This window comes from Pinus tabuliformis, chromosome 8, assembly GCF_031772625.1.
Source record: "Pinus tabuliformis cultivar Carrire ecotype Pingquan chromosome 8, CPIR1, whole genome shotgun sequence".
NCBI lineage: Eukaryota > Viridiplantae > Streptophyta > Pinopsida > Pinales > Pinaceae > Pinus > Pinus tabuliformis.
In genome coordinates this window covers 1717217455-1717240229 of record NC_142294.1, presented here as the reverse complement: position 1 = coordinate 1717240229, position 22775 = coordinate 1717217455, and the positions used below count along the sequence as shown (strand labels likewise).

Genomic DNA, 22775 nt, shown 5'->3' with positions numbered 1-22775 from the left:
TGTATTATAAATACCATAATGATTTGTGTTATAAAGCTCCAACAAACTATATGATTATCATGTTTTCAACAGTAGTCATTGTAAATACTGTAATGAGCTAAGTTATAAAACTCTATGGGCAATATGTTTTGGTTTTTAGCGGTCTTGTACACCAAGGACAATGTTCCCCCAAGGGGGAGGGGTTTGTAACAACCCCTGGTTTATTCTCCATGTAAAAAAATATAAGACCAAGGTCACGGGACATGTATTCCAAGCTGAATGGTGGGAAAAACATCGTAGTGGGTGTCACTTTAGTTTATTTATGACTAAGGAAATTGGCAAAGGAAAATAAGTATTAATTGGAATTTATTTATGAAAATAAAGGAAAATAGGAGAAAAGGGAGATGAAATATCAGATGTTTGCATGAGAGGGAAATTGAAGGAAAAATATAGGAAATTGAAGAAAACAGAGGCCACAATAAAAAAAGGATTTCGACTATCAATTCACAACCTTTTATCAGTTGAGTTTTGGAATTGGTTTCAGAGAGGAGAAGGGAAACAAGAGGAGAAATCAAGTAAGCAAGAGAAGGAAGGACACGAAAGAAAAGGAAAGTAAAAGTGCAAGAAAGGAAAACTTGGATCAAGTAGCTTCAACAAGAATCCTTGCAAGTAACAAGTTGCATGTGTGATTTCCTAGCTGGTTTGTGCATGCATGTGTGCATTTGGTTCTCTTGTTGTCATGGGCATGGGTGGAGATAGGAAAATTCCTTGAGGGATGGTGAAGGAATTTTGAGGCATCCAAGCCTGGTTTGGTTTTGTGATCTCGATACCGGTTTAGGTGAGATCACGGTAGTATGAGGGTGGAGCTGGTTTAACCTCTGGATTCTGTTGGTTGTCTATGTATTGCTTTAAACCATGAGATCCGACATTCATGCTTGGAATATGACACTGGGGTGATTGGCTGAAGGAAAGATTTGGTTCAACCCAATCTATAGTCAGGTGGTATGTGGAAGTCCCTAACTTGGTTGGATTTTGCATATGTTAATAAGAGCCATTTTCCTCTTGTATTTTATGAGTAAATTTACTTGTTATGATTTGGCTTTGATGGTTGTTCTATCATTGTTATTTATCTGGTTATAAGCATGGTTTTATGAAATATTCAAGCTATGAATCTTATCATGTTTGATTGGTGAATGAATGGTTATTTAATGCTTGAATTAATAGATGTTATTGCTTCCATGTGAGAGGGAATTAGACTTTCTTGATGATTCTAAGATAAGTTTCAGATCTCTATATTCAGATATGCATTCATGAACTGTAGATTTCATGCTAACTGTGTGTTTGACGGAATGTATGTCATGGTTAGGTATGGTTAGGCCAAGTCCTTGATCAAGTTTTGTGTTAAAGCCTTTGTCCTTGTGTCATTTATTGTTTTGGAAAGTATCATCAAGTTCTGAGCAGTGATCTAGAAACTATCCCTGAAAGGGTGGAACAAGTCTTACGGTTGTAGACTCAGAACTAAGAAATTAGGATTGTAGTCTCTATCTTGCAGGCTTATGCATGCAACTGGAGGCCTATAATTGCATGGATTTAGGCTTATGCATGAGACTGGAGGCCTATAGTTGCATGGATTTAGGCTTATGCATACGAATGTAGGCCTATAGTTTCATGGATTTAGGCTTATGCATGCGACTGACATCTTAGGTTAGTGAAAAAATAGTCTAACTTAGGGTATGGGCACCTAGAGTGGTTGGTTAGCTCTTTTGGGTCTTGTAGTTCTTAAGGAAAGTCAGTAAAGTTTTGGTTTTTCGATTCCACTTCCTTAATTGTACTTGGGAGGTTGAGTCATGTCATAATAGCCCTCGGCTCATGTTTACCCCAACAAGGTGGTGAAAGTGGGTAAATGTGGGAGGGGTGGTTACATCCTCACAATATCATCCATAGGGAAATGGCTAAGTGGAGGTTACCCATAAAAGTTGTTGAGACTATTTTGACCAAGACAATACAAATTCATCATGGAGATTGGGTAATTTGTCTTCGGAAGGCTTTGTGGGAATAGAAGATTGCATGGAGGATCACCATCTGACACACTTCATATGAGTTTGTGTATGGAAAGCAAGTCTTCTTTCCTATTAAGTTCCAAGTGAATTTTTTTTAGAACTATAGTTCATTTCAGTTTAAATCTCTCCAAGGCACAACAATAAAGACTTATATAACTTAATGAATTGGATAAGACAAGGATGGATACTATTGAACAAAATATCCTCGTCAAGTAACATAGAAGTAAGTGACATGACGAAATTAAAGTCTGGTAATCAATCTCTCCTTTTCAATTCTAAATTCAAGCATTTCAAAGGAAAGTTCCATACACGATGGTTGAGTCCAGATGAGGCCATGGATGTCCTTGACAATTTTGTAATAAATATCAATACTATTGATGAGTAGGGTATTTCCTTCTTGGTTATCACGCATAAACTTAATCCATATCAACATCCTGCTAACTGAGAAGAGTTTAATCAACAAGTTTTGCAACAACTCAAGTTGGAGATGGTAGGAAAGGAGGACATCCAGCCTATAGAAATTTCATCTTAATCTATTCATTTTCTTTAATACATATTGTAACCAAAAAATAAAAGAGAAATATTATAAAAAATATCAAAAGTAAAGAGAAAAATACAGTTCAGTTGTGAAAACTAGCTTGCTATAACATTGGGATAGGAGGTTTGCTTGAAAACTAGGAATCTGGAGGGAATATTCTCCCCTAATTTTCTAATAAAATAGAGGTGCTAGCTGATACTTAAGCAAACATTTTTTTTCCAAAAATAGGTCTTATTTTTGTGTTCAGTTTTTGGTGGCAAAACATCAGATCTATGAAATACCTTGTTACAAAGCTTGGGTGACCATTTTGCCAAATATTTACTACAATTAACACATCACCCTCCATTCTAGTTACTTTGATCATTATTTCCACCTTCAACATCAATCGATCCATCATCCTCACCAATTTTAGGATGATCAATGTCTTCATTGTTTCTAGTCTCATCATCATTTACACCATCATCACTTTCATCATCATTTCCACCATCATCACTTTCACCGCTATCATTTCCATCTCATCATTTTTAGCATCAACATTTTTATTATCTTCAACATTATGACTAGTATCGTTAACATCATTATCAACTTCAACATTAACATCATCAACAGTGGTAGCCTCAACATCAATAATAGAAAACTATGTTAATTAGTGAAGCAATTTTACATGTGAAGGCCAAGTTCCTTGTATTTATCAACATTTTTATCTTATGTCCATTACTTGGCATCTAGAATTTTCTTTGAATTTGATAACAACCCATATTTTAAAGTTTATTTAGTGGAATTTTCTCAGAATCACTCAAGGACAACATGGAAACTTTGATGGTTTTCTCAGTGTTCAAGTTTATATGCATTGGTAACAAGATCTTCATAGTGGTTACATGACTGCTTGTACCTGTTCAACACATTGAATATACATATTGAAATAATAAAACATTTTGGATTAGGCTTTTTCTCATGTTTCTTTAGGGTTGTCAAATATTCTATCAGTTGGAATCAACCTTTGTACTTTTTATCAACTTAGTTTCTACAATGGTAAAAGTAAAAAACTATCATTGTTCCAATTATCAGTTCCTTTTGTTTGGCATGACACTTATATGGTAACATAAAATAGGTTTGTTGCATAAGGCCTTACAAGTATCTACACGTGAAATGTAGCCGAGGTAATAGCAATTATTTTATAAGCTCTATGATGTATTTCAAACTTACAATTTTTCAGAAAATTATAAATATATAAGTATGCATGATCCTCCTTTTTGTTGTTGTAATCATTTGAATAAGTGTTGAATCCTCATGGGGATGAAAATTTCCCATATTTCTCTTTGAATTATAGCTCTTTCATCCCGATTGTCCTGATGCACTATTATTAGCTTGCATGAGCCCCATGTCTTGACAATTTAGAGCCCTCTGGCATCACATTCCTTAGTGAGGAATTGCTATCATTTAAGCCTTTTCTTGAACGTCATCTCAAATTCAGTTTTTCACATGTTGCATGTTGATCAATCCTCGCTTATACATTATATTTCTCCCATTATTACATTATACCATTCACCTTAAATTTTGTATCCATTACCCTAATTGGAAAAAAAGTTTTGATAAATCAAACACTTGGCATTGTTGTAATTGGGAAGTTAGGGCCCATGAGACAAGAACCCTAGTCTTTGGTAAAATTTGATGGTTCACCTGAGTTTAACGCCAATAAGCACATTTTGAATGCCACATACTAGCTTTCATTTCTCGGGTGGTTCTGAGGTTATGGTGATTTTGTTGCTATGGATTTTTTTCAAGGGATTAATGGGAATATAACTCACATTGTTAATCTGGTGATGACAATTATGGAAGGGTATGTGGCCCAAGATATAGGCCTTCCATAGCAGGGGAATAAATGGTTAAAAAATAAACAAGTTGAGCAGGGGGCATGGAGCAGGTTCATAACGCACTTGAGCTAGAGCCTAATTGGAAGAAGGGGATACCTTGACACTATATAATGGAAAAGTGGCAAAATTTACTCTATCCTGTAGAAATTTATTACCTGTGAAGGATGTTACAAAATCACATTTCTTTACCATATTAGGTTTGTAATGCACTTTGAGTTGAATGAATGCATAAATGTTCCCTACTTTTTTTTTGTAAAAACATGGGGCATATGGCTCAGGGCATCAAATCGAGCTTTGCGAGTGCCAAATGTAGGATATATCACCACGAACTTGTAAAAATATTAATCACTGAGGAGTTAAAGAAGAGAGAAATTACTTAGGATAAATTTGTGCCAGTAAATCAATTTTGTAACCCTTGTTCTATAATTGAGGTAGTATCGAAGGGTAAGGAAAATGGAGAAGTCCCTATGCAAAGTCAATAAGATCCTGTAAATTTTGATGGTAATGAACAAGAAAATGCACTAGTAGATGAGAATTGGGAGATGACCACTAAGGTTTTAAAGTGGGGGAAGGAATCAAAACATTTTTTTGTCCCACCATGGAGGCTAATGAGGAATATGACAAAGAGAAAAATTGTCCCCCCACCTTCTCCTGTGGCCTGTGTCATTGTTCCAAACTCCTTTGAACACTGTTTCTATGGATGATCCTCTAGTGGCATCCCCTCCTCATTCTATGAATCAACCAACACCAATGCATTAACCCTCTGTTTCATATATATGTAAATTCTTTACTAAAAAGAAAATTCCTATTTGTGACCTTGGTCCCACTGAAAAATTCCTATTTGTAAAAAAATTTGCCTCAAACCCTACTATTACCAACCATTATTCTATTCAAAAGAAGAGACTGACAACCAAAAGTATTAAGATAAAGTCATATGTGTTTAATGCCACAACTTCTATGGATCCATCAAGTCAGGATTTTGTTTATGTTTCTAACTTTCATGAATCCCTACATTACAGAATTCAGGCCAAGAAGTTAAATGAGAAGATTAAAAAGATTAAGAAGCTAAAACATAAAATCAAAGAATATAAGATTCTGGATAAACATGTCAAGAGTGAAAATGTTGTATTGGAGGCCTGCAATAAAGAGCTTCAAGAGGAAATTGATAGGATTTATGAGGAGAGTAAGAATCATGCTAAGATGGACCAAAGATGGAAAATGAAAAAATTCTACCTATTGGTTCATAATAAGAGTTTGAAGAGGAAATTGAAGGATATTCAAAAGATAGGTAGTGCTGGTGTTAACATCAACATTGGAAATTTATGGGTATTGAGCTTCGATTTTGGTCAGTTTTGTATATTTTTGTGTAGGTGCATCCAATAGAGATTCGATAGTATTATTTATAGTTTCTTTTATTTTATGTGAGGACATAAAAAGCCTTAGGGATGGGGGAATGTTGAGTTTAGAAATGAAAGGGATTTTTTCTATCAAATCCCCCTTTTTGACACCTCGAAACCATAATTTTACCCTCACAGAAACCTCTTTCACACACAACAAAAATATATCATGCTACATTAAGACAATTAGAGGGTTACAAGTTAAATATTTAATTTATGTTGAAAATCTATCTTTTGGATGCATTGCTAGGTTTACTTCTTATTATTAGGGTTTATTGATGAAGGTTCTACAAATTGTGCAACCCTAAAAGGGTTCATGTAATGGGAGTCCAAGTTTGGCTTATGTGCACAACCTCCAATGGAAAACAACACTATGGTTCTTCAAAATATGATATCAATATGCTATGCTACCCATCAAAGCGGATCATTAGTCAACATTGTGCCCCTAGTTGGTCTAATACTCTGGCATTTAGTTCAGTGTTAAGGTTGAGATTCACAGTTCCATTGCTTGAGTTTCTTTAACCGAATCACACCTATTTACTTTTTTTTAGATGTTCTAGCTATTGCAATGATCCGACATCTTAAGAAGTTGCTGGATCTCTTAATTCTTAGCTCAAAATAATATGTGCACATTGGCATGTATCATAACTATTGTGTATTGTATTTCTTATAAAATCCTAACTTTGGGCCTCAACTAGGTTAGCAACAAGGTCACTAGGTTTTGTTTTTTCTTCAGATCTATAGTTTCGCTCACTAGTGCAGCCACTGGGTCAAACATTTTCATATTGCTCCTATATAAACTATGGATCAATCAATACAAACTACTAATGATTGAGTTCTTTGATTTGTGGTGTTAATTCTATTGTGATTTATGTTTTCTTCAGGAGGCAATGCTGCTGGTTAGCCTAGGCCCACAAACCTAGTGTGTTGCCCCTTCACTGTATGTGATTTAATGAAAATTTACTATGTCTGGTTTGAACATCATAAGTAATGTTCTCTTTTAGTAGATTCACTTATACAAAGGACATATCACATGCTTTATTGGTGAATGTCTGAGTTATTTTCATATAAATTGCTTCAATTTTATTGTAGACAATAAATTAATGACTAGTTATATATACATGCTTTGGATTAGGAGTATATTTGAACTCTTGTCTCAGATTTGATATATTAAATATGTTGTCTATCTTTTTGTTATCTAATATATGGATTACTAGTTGATAACACATGATCTAATTGATTGACTGTAGGGTTGTGTCTTAAGATCCTTTGTCACTGTGTATTATTATTAATAACTCTATTTTATGTATGTAAGATTAATGCGGTTAGCTCTATAATGTTCTATTTATGTTTACTATCTATGCTTTGCAAACATTAACACAAAGGGTTCATTCTTACTAAAGGATATTACTCAGTTCGAGCATGTTAAATCTATCTCTCTCTCTCTCTCTCTCTCTCTCTCTCTCTCTCTCTCTCTATATATATATATATATATATAAAACAAAGGTTGTGTGCTATTTAAGTTGTGAGTCAATTGGTTTTGAGATCTAATTTTAGAGAGATGATAATGCTTTGTTCCTTTTCTTTATTAAAGGAGTGATGTATGTACATTGTTTAATAACTAATTTGCAGGTCTGATCAATGTTTCTCGTGGTTTGAAATAAGGTTTGATTTTGCCATCTACAAACTTGCTCTTGATTTTATTTATCTTACATTCAAAACACAAAATGAGTATATAGTAATTGTATACCCTAGGGTTAGGCTTACTCTTTTCTTCCTTCAACTTTGTAATAGCATTGTTGGATAGTTGATAGGATTTTTCCTTTTAATTCCTTGATTTCCTTTCATGCAAGATTGGTTTTTAAATAACGAGTTCTTGAGCTTCGCGACTACTTGAAGATTTGAGGGCACAATCTAGGAGGGCCTAGTTGCAAGAGCCCAGTGATCCCTTAGATATGTTTCTTGTTTAAGTTGTGAATGCTATTGTGCCACTGAAGCTATTCTTATTGTCTGAGGTCTTGCAAATAGACCCTGCAATGAAAACTCACGATAATACATGTTTTTGATGCTTTTCGTATGTGATACATTCTTTAGGTAGTGAATTAGTATAACAAATCACTATTGTCTCAATCTCCACACAAACAATGTAGTCTCTCAAAGTAAATGATACCAGATTGACAATTAAATGTTGAGTAATTGTTTGTCAATTGTTTCACCCAACAATATATATGCCTCCAAACAAATGACGTCAACCCAACTCAAATAAAAACCATCCTTACAGATATGATAAATGACCAACAACATTTTTGTTCATCGCAATATCCTAATATTCATAACCAACATTAATACAAAACACAAATGTCTTCCTAAAATCCCACATTACTAATTATTATATGAATATAATTATATGTAAATGAGAATGAGAACCATAAAAAACAATTCAAATCACTTTAAAAAACAATTCAAATCACTTTAATATACATACAAGAATCATACCAACAATTAAATGGATCACTTGTTCTTCCATTTTCACATATGGAATAAACTCTTCACCTCTCTCAACGAAAACAAGCTTTTTATAGGTTCAAACACTTTATACCTCAACAACGCATATAAATATCACTCTATCCTTTTGGTGAGCAGCGAAATGCTTCCCTTGTTGTATTGTTATGAACCTCTCACCTTTGCCATTTGAATCTCAACCCACTCAAGGTTTGATGGGAACATGGGTAATGAGACCATCCATAGATGCGAAAATATATGAACCAAATTAATCTCCCAATTAATCAAATCCCATATTGGCAATGTAATGGAAAGATGAGCAATGAATGTCCCAATCAATTAAATCACATGATGCCAACGCAATGGAAAGAGAAGCAAAGGAATAAATTAAGTTGAATATTTCATCCACTCAACAACCGGTCCAACATCCATGTGAACACCTAACAACCAACTCCCAACCAACAGGGATGACTGTATGGCCTACCATGACCTCCAAATTCTCTAATGATGAGTGTATTAGCTACCAGAAAAACCATGCCATATGTGGTGAGGCCTAACTACTACAACAATTCATTGCTTCACTGTGTATGACTAACCTCAATGTCAATTATCATCATTGCTTCACTGTGTATGACTAACCTCAATGTCAATTATCTCCAAGGACTTAAATGGTACAATAGTTTTTATATGAATACATATTGATAACTCTTGAGAATTAGCCCATGTGGAGTTGAGGCAGAGTTAAGATCTTTTATTTTTTTTAATCTAAAGTTGATATACAGATTTTCTAAATTTGTAAATAGAATTCTTTATGATATTTTAAATAGGTTTTTAATTATATAAAAGGATTTAGCATATGAAAATCCTCTAGAATATCTAAATTATACCATTTAGACCGCTCAAGCTTAGGCTTATAAGTTACAAATCTCCACCAATTGACTGAAAAATATAAACTATGCTCATGCTCATGTCTGTTGCTTGCAGTGGCTTCTCAACCTTCAAGACAGCGAAGACCAGCATATGAACTAAGAATTCAGAGGCCTGGGAGGTCTGCAAGGCCAACTATGTCGGCATTCGTGACGCTCTACTCAGTGGAAATTACTGGGGTCCGGCTGGGAGGTCCAGCAAATTTGCAGGAAGCTCCCCCCACAATAATCCAGAAGCTGGGAAGGGTGGGCGACATCCTGGTGGACATTCTGAACCTGAATACCCCTGGGCAATATTGGCAATTCGTCAGACAGCCTCTTTGGGGGTGTTTTATGAGTAAGTCCTGGCAATCCGTCAGACAGCCTCTTTGGGGGTGTTTTATGAGTAAGTCGTGGCAATTCCTCAGACAGCCTCTCTGGGGATGTTTTATGAGTAAGTCCCCACAGACTCCATTCTCATCATCGGGGACTCTCTCAGTGTTCTTTTGAGGTCCTCTGTGCAATTGGAAGCAGCTGAGCGTCAAGCCCAATTTTTTGGAGGTTATATTCCAGCACGTTTACAGCGAGTAAAATAGGGAAGCAGATATGCTTTCCAAAGGCTGTCTCTCTCTATGTCCTGGTTTTTTGTTTTTTGAAGTGTTTTTAGATGGCAGTGGCAGTGCTATGGGTTCGTGAGTTATAGCTTCTTTCCCGCTACTGGTCTTTTTGGCTCTCTCAGGCGTCCCCTTCAATTAAATATTTGATCTCTGTTTTCCTCTGTTATATGTCTATTCACACGTCCTTTGGAGAGGGGTTCAAACCCTCACTTAGATTCTTTTCGCCTTCTGTTTTCTGTTTATTTTTGTGATGTATTCTGGATTGGATCCAATCAGAAAAGATGAATGCTACAGAATCGAGATATTGTAAACCTTTCTCTTATTTGAATGAAAGCCTAGTTTTTTTCCTTCTGAAGCAATAAACGTCCCCCAAAAGGGAAACAAATCGCTAGTACCCAAAGTGCAGTCCTAAGTATCGGAGGGCAGTCTGGTTTGCGAGATTTTATATAATAAGTTATAGCATGTCATTAGCCCGTGGCAGAAATTTTATGAAATCCTTTTCCTGGGGAAGAAATCATAGAAAAGATGTGCCAAATTCTGAATTGCATGAAATTAAGGCCATCGAAAACACACAGTCCCAAACTGGTAGTAATCCCAACATTCACACCAGCTTATGAAGGATTCAAAATGTTCTAAAAGTCAGCTCCATTGATTTGACAAATATTTAAAAAGAATGGCGGGGGACTTTGCGGGTAAAGAAAAGCAAACACAGGCATTCTAGCAGCTTCACACTCCTGCCTGCTCGGGAGGTCTGCAGCGGCCTCATCACAGTCTAGCATATTACGATTTCAATTATCTTGGTCCCAGTGAACCTACTTCATAACAGATTACCATACAATGAAACACAGTATGAACAGGCACAATGAACAAACAATATCATTTGACCACAATTTTTGGTTTTTTTGAACTTGTTGCTTGGCTACTGGGGGCAAAAACAGTGTCCTCTAAGAGGGACCTTTTTGCTTTCCTCGTTAGATAGATGGTGTAAAAACAAGTATCCGTTTCTTTAGTACTACAGGAATGTATGGTTCTGATCAGTGTACATTCAGATATATATTTTGGTGGCATTGCCTACAGGGTCTACAAATGTTACAGATCTATACTGTGGGGGAAATTACTACAACCTGTGAATACATGTTTTATGATCCTACAGAAGCTCATCCTTGCCACAGTATTTGCTGCTGCTCATCCTTGCCACAGTATTTGCTGCTGGTATTGTTTTTTCTGATAACAACATTATGGAACTGCAGCAGGTTATCAAGTTTTTTTGTTGTGTGGCATGTTGTAATGTTTTTTGTCTGCTGAATTTGCTGATCATAGCAAAATCGCATTTCATATGGTTTATGTATGTGGACTGCCTGAGGGCTTCTGATGTAACTCCTTCTCTAATATTAATATATATTAAGCTTTTCTGGTAAAAAAAAATTCACAGGTCAATATTTTTTCTTTCAGAGTAAGCATTCAGAATGCCCAACTTACCTGCAATCCAACAATGTTTACTGCCAAAAAAAACTGCCATCCAGAGAATTAAATAGGTGCACTGCAAAAGTTCCTAGCAGTCAAATCTGTTGCCACACAGCTACAAAATTAAACCAAAATACGGGGATTTCGGACAGATTGGCAATTCATTAGAATATATATTCCTTTGTGGCTCACTTGGGTGCCTCCAAGTTGCAAATCCTTTTGTCCAAATTAGTTCGGGTCCTTCAAATTTGAGTTTGAATTCTCACCCTAATTCATAGAAATTTGATAAGAGTTAGGAGAAATGGATATCACTAACTGTGTTTCCAAAAAAATTCTCACTCAATTTCAAGGTCTATGGGCTATATGGTCCTGGGCACAAGTCAGAACTGCAGTTACATTAATGATTGAGTTGATAATAAAATGTTGGTTTTCATGTTGGTCAATTTCAAGGTCTATGGGCTATATGGTCCTGGGCACAAGTCAGAAATGCAGTTACCTTAATGATTGAGTTGATAATAGAATGTTGGTTTTCATGTTGGTCAATTATTTTAGGTGGGATTTTGGTTTTTGTTGGGGCAAAAGATAATTTTTTAAAATCATTATAAAAATATTTAAAAATTATGATAGGAATATTTTAATTTATTTGTAAATTATTGCAGAAAATTGTGAGACAATTATTTATCTGGCATTTTGTGGTGTAAAGATTACAATAAGATTTTAAAAGTTATCGTCCAATGTTATGGTGCAATTAAATTGGAAAAAATATTTTTTAAATAACATTGAAAATAAATAGTTAAACATTATAACTTTCATTAATCAATACTAAAATAATAATGGTCAATAGATAATTCAATTACTATATTCTTAATTTGATAAAGGTCACAAGAAAACTTATTTATTATAGAAAAAAATAAGCCAATTAAATTGTAGATACTATTTTAATTACAAATTAAACAAATTATTAGTTGTTACAAATTAGTCATTTAAAAAATCATTAACATAATTCTCATAAATTTCTAATTCATAAGAATTGCATACGGTCCGTTCAATTTCTTTTGATCCAATTGTAAGTTATATCTATATAAAATCATTTTCTCTTCTATCTAATTAATTAATTTTTTTTCTATAATTTATGAAAATTTGAAAATTCCAAAACTATTCTCATTGTATTTTTTATTATTATGTGGAATTTTGATATATTCTCAAATAATAATTTTTTAGTCATTTGTTCATATTAATAATTTTCAAAATACTTATTTTTGACAAATTTCAATATGTATATGTATAATATCAATATAGATATTTTAATTACAAATCTATCAAGTTTTCATAGGAATCAAATTTCACAATGTATAAACCTTTTTTTTCAAGTTTTCACTCAAAAAAAGTTTGTACTTCAAGAGATTTGATCCTTACTAAAACTTGCTAATTTAATATTGAAATGAATCTATAATAGTCTTTACCACATTTCTGATTCAAAATGGTTGAAAAATAGTTAAAATTATAATTTTCTCAAAAATCATGATATTCATTTTCTTGACATAATTACAGAATAAGAAATATCCAAATCAACATCATTAGATTCATTTCCATTAATCAATTCATAAATTTCTTCCTAGTTATCATATACAAATTGATTAATAAGGCATTGAATGCTAAATCATTGATCTTCTCCTTATCATCATGTTGGTAGCTTGTGCAAGCATCATAAATACTGATTGATTGGAAAATTAGCTTGTGCAAGCATCATAAATACTGATTGATTGGAAAATTCAAGGTTAAATGTTGGAGGTGTCTATTCCTTTTCACATTTGTCATTAATTGCATTTTCATAATAGTCAAATGTTGGAATTGTATATTCCTCATCATATTTATTTATCATAAGAAGCATTTCCAAAATAATTAGTATGGAGATTATTTGAAAAAATAAATGATATGACCACATATTAAGTTTTATTTTATATTATATTAAAAAAATCAGTTAACCTAAACTACTTTAAAATAGATATTTATAAATAAGGACCTTCCCAATTGCTGCAAGAATAATCATTTTCATCAACATGAACTAGACATATTTTATAGTATTTATTATTTGTTGCATTGAGATGGGCTCTCTAGTCCAATATAGTAAAGATGTTATAATTTCCTGTAAACATTTTGATTCTGTCAAATTACATAAAAATAAAATAAAATAAAAGACATAAAACTAATAATTATAAGTATAATTATAATTAATAATTAAACCATCATAGACCTATTTAATTCTATATCTATTAAGCACCAATAAAATAAAAATAAAAACATAAAATTAATAATTATAATTATAAGTAATAATTAAATCTATATTTTGAAGAATCAAATCTCTTGAGCTGCAAACCTCTTTTAGGGTAAAAAGATTTGATCCCTCTCAATCTTTAGTAAATCCAGAATTAAAATAAATCTAAAATAACACATAGTAATTCCCTTAAATTAACTTAAAGCATATATTTAAATTTAAAATAATTAACATTATATAACAGTGATAAACATATAATGAATCTCATGTTTTAACCAAATTGTAACCTGTTAATCAAAACATATACAAAATCCTTCTTGTATGATGCTATCATGAACACATGATGATAAGAGACCAAAAGTACTCCATATATACACAAATGCCAAAAGTACTCCATATATACAAAAATGCCAAATTAATTGCATGTTAATCTGGTTCATTTCCCAATCTAGTTGAGAAGAATAAGTCTGCAATAACATTATAAAATATGTTATGAAATATCTAAATTATTGTTTTTTTAAAATTAATGTTAACCAGGTTTAGTTTTACATATTAGCTTAATTGCATTTTTCTTATTACACTCTAAAAAAATAACCTCATACAAATATTCCATAAAAATATCAAAATTTCTTAAACCACAGAAACAAAAAATCTATAATATCTCCAAAAGTCTAAAAATCTATAACATCTACAAAAGTCTATTTTGATTGATATATCTTTCAGGTACAAATATTCGTGAAACGCAATTCACAATTTAAAAAAGAGACAAAATGACAGGTTGGTTTCCGAAATTTCTTAATCTATGTTGTGAACTGTGATTTCTTAATCAAGATCTGATTGAATTTGTATCCGTAAGACTGGATTCGAATGGTGAGAGGAACAATAAGGAGTTCGTCCTCTAGAGATTTTTCAGCTACATCCCTATAAATCTGATTGACAAAATTTATTAAAACCAAAAACGGGATTGACAAAATTTATTAAAAACAAAAACGGAGTTATTATAATTTTTATTTTTAATCATCTGAGGTAAAATTTAGATTTTAAATTGGTTTGCAACAGGGTGGAATTTTAGTTTATGAAAATCAGGCACAATCTCATCTTTACATGATTTTCTATTAACATTTTCAAAATTCATTTAAAGATAAGTGTTTTTTTTCATTTAAAGATCAGTGTTTTTTTTCATTAAAGATCAGTGTTTTTTTTTCCTGTAGTTTAATATAAGAGTGAGTGATATGTGATTCCATTTTTGCTCACCATAAAATTGACAACAAGTTACCTTCTTGTCAGTTCGCTTTGTACAACCAGGTGGATTTCTGGAGAGTTATGGGCTGTATTGCTAGAGGGCTACGAGCACCAAACTACCCAGCTCTAATATTTGTACCTATGCTAGTGAGTGGATATTCTGGTGTCGTTGGGTGAGATCTTACATCTGTGTTTGATGATGGGGTGAGATCTGATATCTGTGTTTGACAATTTGGTGAGATTTGATATTTTAAGTGTATAATTTTATTGGCAGAGTTTATTTACTATGCTATACCATATTAAATGTGGTTGGGCTGTATATGTTTCTGGATAGATATTAAATGTGGTTGGGCTGTATATGTTTCTGGATAGATTTGTATATATATCTTTAAATTTATACAATATAAATTTAATGATGAGCATATAGAGCTCAGCCGCATTTAATATCTTATATCATGGTAAATATTGCTTGCCCTTGTCTGTTTATAAGCCCAGTGGCAAAGCTAGGAAGGGTCGGTGCAAGTGGATAGCATGGAAGACATCAATGAGCAGATCTAGGAAAAAGGGGAGGCTACATAACCCAATTTTGCCCTTGCACTTAGCATTGAAGAGTCTATTTCTAATCAGGATAATTTTAGAAGCTAATTCAAAAATATTATTTTGTTTTTTAACAATTTTAAATGTGAGGCTTTTAAAGACAACAGAGAAAATTATGTAGATATTTTGGCAGCTAGTTTTTAGATAATCTATTTAGCTAAAAGTTAGTCTAGAAATTGAAAATATTTATTGTAAGATTTCACAGAAAAAATACCAATACAAAAAACAGATGAAAAACAATCCCTCCGAAAACGTTAAAATATATATATATATATATATATATATATATATATATATATATTAAGATAAAAATTAACATAATCGCATAAATACCATAATCTGCTTCAAGAAAGATACCAAAAAAAAATGAACGGCATATGCAAGATAGATCCGCCAAAATACATAGAGGGCAGTGACAGTTATAGAAGAAGTTAGACGGCTTTGAAAGAAGATTAGTCCACAGGAAAAACATGAGCAGTGCCAGTTTAGGTCTATGCCATTATCGGGTTTTGGATAGGAGAATCTTGCTCTGGTAAATTCATCAGGTTTTTGGTTCTATACTAATTTGAAAAGTTTTCTGGTTATGAGCCTTTCCCTTTTTAGTTAGGGAAATTCTTATGACAATTGGTAATTTGTTTTAAAGACAGTGACAGTTATAGAAGAAGTTAGACGGCTTTGAAAGAAGATTAGTCCACTTGGAAAGGCATGAGCATTGCCAGTTCAGGCCTCTGCCATTATCGGGTTTTGGACAGGAGCATCCTGCTCTGGTAAATTCATCAGGTTTTTGGTTCTACACTAATTTGAAAAGTTTTCTGGTTTTATGTGCCTTTTCCTTTTCTGGTTTTATGTGAAATTCTTATGACAATTGGTAATTTGTTTCAGTAATTACCCAGTGGCCAAAAAAATCCGATAAGAAGAAACCCGTAAAATTTAGAGCAATTGTAAATATCCATGTAATCGTTTTCATAAATGGAACGCAACTCTTAAATTAAAAGAAAAAGGAAAAGACACAAACTTGACTTACTTTCAACCCATCTGGATAATCGTTCCACAGCCGCAAAAGGGCATACCACAGTGCTTCTTAAGAGTCCGCAGAAGAAACTCGAGTCGCGCTCCGAGTATTGGGACAGCTTATCTCCAACGCAGCAGTGCCTCTTTCTGGGATTCCACCTTCATTTTGTGGTTTCGCAGTTCGGAAAATCTTTCCCAGAATTCTCAAACCTTCCGCACGAGCCTGACGATCTTCTTTCTTTACAGTCTTATCTTGCAACACCGTCTGGCACACGTTTGAGACGGGGCCAACAATATCAGGCGCATTTACTTTCCAGAGTGACTTGATAAACAATTCATCACCAAGCCCTTCACAAAAATTCCCCTCTCTACTAATCTCTTTTTGTAACCCTAGTAGTGCAAAAGCACCTGTTGCTGCTGTGACCAAAGATTTTATAAAATATACTTTGTTTCTGAACCATTCAACTAAAAATGGCAAACCCAAATAGATGGCCTTCTTTCCAAGTTCCATTGCTGCTTGCCTTTCATATATGTAACCAATGGTCTGCAACATATTGCTTCCATTAGCTACACCGTTGAGCCGTTGAACCTCAGATTTAGCTTGCTGTATAAACCCTTCCTTGTCACCTTGTACATAACGATTCAGACGATCTTTCAAAATCTGTGCAAGTTTTTCTTCTCTTTCCTCTTGTACACCCTTCATCTTCTCTAGTACTTCGCTGATATCTGGCGGTTCACCTTGAGTAGACATAACGAAAGAAGCCATTGAAGCCAATGCAAGGTGGCCTATATAGTCTTCAAATAACTCACTTCCAAACACCATTGTAAAGATTACTGCTGGGTCTATCATTGTTGCCATTGATACACCCGCTTTTCCATATGTGTCATATGATGCCCGCTGTGCTGGATCACTGAGAACTTGGTAAGCTTCTCCCAGTACCTGGAAATTTTCGGCCGCTTGAGGATCATTTGGGTTTTTATCAGGATGAACTTGCTTGGCCTTCATGTAATAAGCTTTCTTGATCTCCGCTTCGGTGGCGCCGGGACTGATTCCTAGCACCTCGTAGTAACCGGCTTCCTTGACCATTTTTACAAATCTCCCACAGATTCGGATGCCAAATTGATGTCCTGCGCGAACTCTGCTCGATCAGAAAATCAAGAGTAGGTGAAATCAGTCCAAGAAATGTCAAGCCCTATAAACTGTTAATATTGTTGGTATCGCCATGGAAATGAAGAACGAAGAGGGCAGATGGAATTGGAAGATCATCTACAACTATTAAATAACCATTTGAAGAGTAGATTTGTGTGGTAGATGGTGATTATATTTAAATAAAAAATTTAAGTCAATAAAATTAGATTATATATATGTTATATATAAAATTTTAAAATTAAATTGTTTTTTTTTTTTATTTTTTAAATTGGATCTCAATATTCTTCTTCATCATTATCATCATATTTTATATATATATAACTTTTATATATAAAAATGAATTAATACATGAAATATAATAGTTTATGTATTTTATATTATTTTAATATTAATTTATATTATTTTTGAAATATATTATAATATAAAAAGTTAATTTGTGAATAAGAAGAGAGAGTATATTCATGAAATATCTCATAATATATAATATAAAAAATGATATGTAAGATATATATAAATATAAGTCATTTAACTATTACATATATGTAAGTTATTTAATAAAATTAGCTTAAATATAATAGTTTATGTATTTTGGATGATTTTAATATTAATTTTTATTGTTTTTGAATAAAATTAGATAATGTAATAGATCATGTATTTTGGATTATTATACAGGTTGAATGGAAGATATATTGTAGTTGGTTTGACTTTTAATAATTTTTTGTTTTGTAATAAAGTTTTAAAAATTATTATATTAATTCTAAATTTTTTAATATAAAAATATATTTTGTATTTTATGAAATTTATTATTTTAATTTTTTATTAGATAAATATAATGAAAAGACAATTTTTATGGGGTTTTAATTGGAATTATCAATATAAAATATTTAATTTAAAAATTTAAATTATTTTAAAGTACCATCTATTTATAAATTGTATCATGATGATTAAATTCTTTCTTTCTCTCTCTATATATATTTAAATACAAACAAATTATTTTATTATTATTATTTGTCAGTTCTATCATTTTGGGTGTCTAACAGATTTAACTTGCCAAGGCATATCAAACAATCCTGGCTTGGGTGTCTAATTGTCAGTTCTATCATTTTGGGTGTGGCATATCAAACAATCCTGGCCTGGGTGATCTCATTCTGACAAGACCAAAACTATTGTGTTATTAAACACTTATTATAAATATACAATGATATAAAATTTCTTTTTAATTAAACATTAATATATAAGATATCAAGTTATGAATGACAGCCCCTCCAAACTCTCTCTCGATACAACCTGCCATAGAAATTTTAATGACATAAAAGCAATAAATGTGCACTTGACTCACATTTCATGGGATGTATTTGACACACTATTTTAAGTTGATAAACCCCTTATAAATAATAAGAAAGTGAGATTGTAAAATAATCATTTAATATAATATAAAAAGTTGGGTTATAAAATTCATAATACATATAATATCAAAATCAATGCAATTAAATTTTATAAATTTTAATTTTATATACATCATAAAAGTTTTTCACTAATCTTCCTGATATGTGAACCATCTATTAATGACAAGATAGGCCATGGCACATCTATGTATGGGTCATATCAAAGTTTCATTTTTTTTTATTAGATAGTTAATTTATGTGGATATTTGGTAATGGGAGGTTTTTATTTTATTCCTTTAAATAATGAGTTACATTTATGTATTTAATTTTTTTACTTTACAATTAATTTATGAGGGTATTTGGTTTTCATAGTTTTTTGTTTGTTATTTTTTAGTTTTTAAAATAATTTTTAACATAAATTTTAATTTATGAGATGTTTAAAGAATTGAGGATTTTCAATTTTCTTTTATTTTAATGAGAGTAGACAAAAAAAATAGAGGTTGCAAGTTGCACCTATGGGGATGTTTGTGATAAATTAACAAGTTGCATGTATGAGGATGTTCATGATAAATTAACAAGTTGCAAAGATATGTTAGGGCTATCACGAACACAACCTTGTGATAAATTAACAAGTTGCATGTATGAGGATGTTCATGATAAATTAACAAGTTGCAAAGATATGTTAGGGCTATCACGAACACAGCCTCTACATGCGTTTCAAGTGGAAGAGATAACACATCAACATTTTCTCGTCCATAATATTTAACCATTTTCCTGAATAATCTCCTCTTTTTTGATTTACTTTCATAAGAACAATAATAGCTATAGGAATATATTAGCGGTTTTCTTTAAAAAACTATTTATATTTTCAACTTCTTACTATTGTTAAAATCATTTTAGGATGCAAAAGCATTAAAATTAGTGAGATATAAATACTTTATTATTGGATTTATTAAAACAAAATCAAATATATAGATAAAATTTTAAAGCAAATCAAACAATTTTTTTTATCTTTTAAAAAATTTCATCCACCAAATTTAATCTTATTAAACATTATTTTATGTGTGAACTACAACAACCCTTAAAATACAAGTGATAAATAAATACAAACAATTTTATTGTTTCATGGAGACATCCAATATTTTTATGAGACAAATAAGTTTAAAAAATAATAATATTATTTTTTCCTATTTAAAGCCTAAATCTTTTTTGAAATATCATAGTATTTGTTTTATCTTAGTTATGATAATTTTTTATTTTTTTACATAAGAGACAGGTACTAAGCAACAAGACTGCATATTACACTTGTTTAATATTAATTTGTATTAATTTTGAAATATATAATAATATGTAAAAAAAATAATATATGAATAAAGGGAAAAGAGTATATGCATGAAATATCTCATAATATAAAAAATGGTATGTAAGTTATATATATATATATATATATAAAAGTTATTTAACTATTATATATTATATATATGTAAGTTATTTAAAAAAATTAGATAGCATGTGAAATATAATAGTTTATATATTTTGGATTGTTTTAGTATTTATTTTTATTATTTTTGAAACATGTAAAATAAATAACATGTGAATAAGTGGAGAGAGATTTGCTTTATTAGTGATGCATGAAATATTTAATGATATAAAAAGAAGAGGTTAGGATTATTTGGTATAAAAATAAGTATTAGTTTATTATAAATAAAATTGATAAAATTAGGATTTAGATTACTATTTTATTTGAAAATTAGATTAATTATTATTAGTTTTTTTTGTGTTTAGTTAGTTTAAAATGTCAATTAATTTAGATAATTTTTTATGCAAATTCTCATGAAAATATAATGCATGATGATTTCATAGGGTTAGAATTCATGATCATTAGCTTGGTTTTTTTTTTTTTAATGCTCAAAAGATCAAAATCAAAATCCACCTTTCCATTAAAGTTTAGAATTTTATTTTGTTTAAGTTGATGATAATCCTCATTCCTTGTAGAAGATATGTGTATTCACATCAGGGGACAAACATTTTAGCGTTAGATACCCCCATTTTTTTTCCACTGGGAAAATCCGTAATTTTTCATTATGTATAGAAAAATTACATGTTGTAGATGCAATAGCATATGCGATATCTGAGTCACACTGACTGTCACATAATTGTACTACTATTTATCCAGATACACCACGCAGGGCGACCTGTCAAGATTTCCATTGTATAATTCCTTGCTTTTATGCTTATATAAGTCTGTAATAGAGCCACGCAAGGCCTGTTCAGAGTATCTATCAGTATATATAAGCCTATGTACATTACAAAAAATTGATGTTTATACAGTATTTTGCAAGATATCAGCAAAAATTCAGGGATTGTTGTCCCTTTGGTATCGCTGGTCTATGTATGGCCGATGAAAATAGCGGTATTCATCTGTCCCCCTTTGCTCATGTATCATCCACTCTCCTCTGGGTAATGTCGCGACCTCCTTGGATAGTTGGTCAGCGCTGCAGTTATGTTCCCTGTAGATATGTTTGCAAGAGATATAGTTAAATTCAGCCTTGAACATATTTACTTCATTCAAGATGTTACTGAGTGTGTGTATGTGACATGCAGTAATGCCATTGAACCAGTCTATGATGATCTTTGAGTCCCCATATATGTTTAAATTTATGCAATGATGCCTCAAAGAGAAGTGTAGTAGATGACAGAGGGTAATGAGTTCCGCAAAGTTATTTGTTCCCTCTCCTAGTCCCATCTTGACCTTGTAGAAATGATGTTCATTAATGTATAATAAGAAACCTCCCCCACAGCCCCGCTGATTTGTAGCGCCATCAAAGAAAGCCTAAGGGGTGCTTTTGTCAATGATTGGTGGGGCATGAGCTCTACGTTCCCTGGGTGGCGGTGGATCAGGTAGTTCATTATATGCAGAGATAATACTCGCCACAATGTGAGGCCAGTTTGCAGGTATGTTTTCAAAAATGCAGTGATTGCGGGCCAGCTAGGTATACCAGTTGACAATCAGAGGAAGGGACTGTAATTTTGATCCCTTATGGTGAGTAGACCAGTGATCCCAGGCAATGCCAAGGTTGATGCCTGTCCACTACCCGTTGATTCGAATCGAAAGTGATATATCTTGTCATAGAGAGTGAATGATGCTGCAATGTAAGAATAGGTGCTCGGTCGATTCAAGAGCACCTTTGCATAATATACACCAAGTTGGGTCGTAGAAGGATCGGTGTTGGAGGTGTTCCCCTTTGGGTACTTTATCTCTGAGGATGCATCAGAAGAATAATCTAATGCGCGGCGGTGCAGTGAGCTTCCATATGTTTCTCCACCAACTTATATCATGTTCAGGGCTTTTGTGTTGGATCAAGGAGATATATCCAGACATAGGAGTGTATCTGCCATTCTCCGCCTGACTCCAAATTAGTTCGTCCAGTCCTTCCTTAATCCTGATGTGAGATTTGGTAAGTGCTGATATATAATCCTTCCATTCCTGGTGCCAGTGAGGGGGTAGTCCTAGAATTCGGGCAGATTTCCAAGCTTGTGAAAAAATACCTGTGTTTTGTGGATCAGCTATGTGTGCAATAACCCTGATTTCGTGAGAATGGAGATATTGAATAAGGTCTCTGGAGAGCAGATGTCTTCCTCCACCTCCCGTCCATGGGTCTATGCCAATCCGAGCCCGGGTTCCGTCGTTAATTCTCCACACCAGATTGTCTCGAATATGTGGGAGGGAGTGAAGCAATGCCTTCCACACCAATGAGATACCTGTCATCGGCCACCTA

At 32.6% G+C, this 22775-nt stretch overlaps 1 pseudogene across 2 annotated transcripts; it reads right to left on the bottom strand.

Annotated features, from left to right (window-relative positions):
• Positions 1-11436: 11436 nt before the first annotated feature.
• LOC149242908 (chaperone protein dnaJ 10 pseudogene) lies at positions 11437-17747 on the bottom strand (annotated as a pseudogene). Of its 2 annotated transcripts, none has more exons than XR_016246676.1 (2): positions 16475-17747; positions 11437-11603 (listed from the first exon to the last, which is right to left on the bottom strand). The product of XR_016246676.1 is annotated as a chaperone protein dnaJ 10 pseudogene, transcript variant X2 (transcript). The 2 variants fall into 2 exon arrangements; XR_016246675.1 differs by lacking the exon at positions 11437-11603 and adding an exon at positions 13892-14078.
• Between the last annotated feature and the right edge of the window lie 5028 nt (positions 17748-22775).